Below are 704 nucleotides of genomic sequence, written 5' to 3'. Positions count from 1 at the left end.
AGCGGAGCCACGATCGCTGCCGCTCGCCCCGAGGACACCCAGCCTGGACGCTGCCGGGGGGGCGATGGGCACCAGCTCCGCTTACTTCCTCCGTCCGCCTCCGGCTTGGGAAGGGAGGTGCTGCGGGATGGAGCACAGCGTGGGGTGTCCGAAGTGGAGATGGGCTCCCAGGAGCTCTTCAGGACGCGTCCCTTCCCCTGCGCAGCACCGGCGCGCGAGGGATGCTCTCCTGGCCTTCATCCACAATTAGACGGGAGAGATGGAACCAGCTTCGTTAGCGCTGCTGCCTGCTCAGCCGATGCCAAGAGCCATCTGGTCCCTCTGTCCCTCTGTCCCTCCATCCCTCCATCCCTCTGTCCCTCTGTCCCTCTGTCCCTCCATCCCTCCATCCCTCTGTCCCTCCCTCCCTCTGTCCATCCATCCCTCCCTCCCCTCCCAAATAAGCGGGTAGGACTGATGGTTAAATATTTATTAAATAAATCTGTATCGCAGCAGCGTTCTGCAGCACGCAGGGGTCCAGCACCGGGGACTCTGACCCGCATCCCGGGAGGACGCGGGGACGGATGCTGTGACCCGAGGATGTGACAGCTGAAGGTGGCTCTGACGTGCCAGCAGCCGGGAGGACGCTCAGGCTCATCTGCTGAGACGCACGCTGCGGGTGTTCTGCCTGGCGGAGGTTTGGCAGGTTTCGGAGCCGCGACTTG

Source organism: Pterocles gutturalis, unplaced genomic scaffold, assembly GCF_000699245.1.
Source record: "Pterocles gutturalis isolate BGI_N339 unplaced genomic scaffold, ASM69924v1 scaffold17157, whole genome shotgun sequence".
Classification (NCBI taxonomy): domain Eukaryota; kingdom Metazoa; phylum Chordata; class Aves; order Pterocliformes; family Pteroclidae; genus Pterocles; species Pterocles gutturalis.
Note: the sequence above shows the minus strand (reverse complement) of the source record.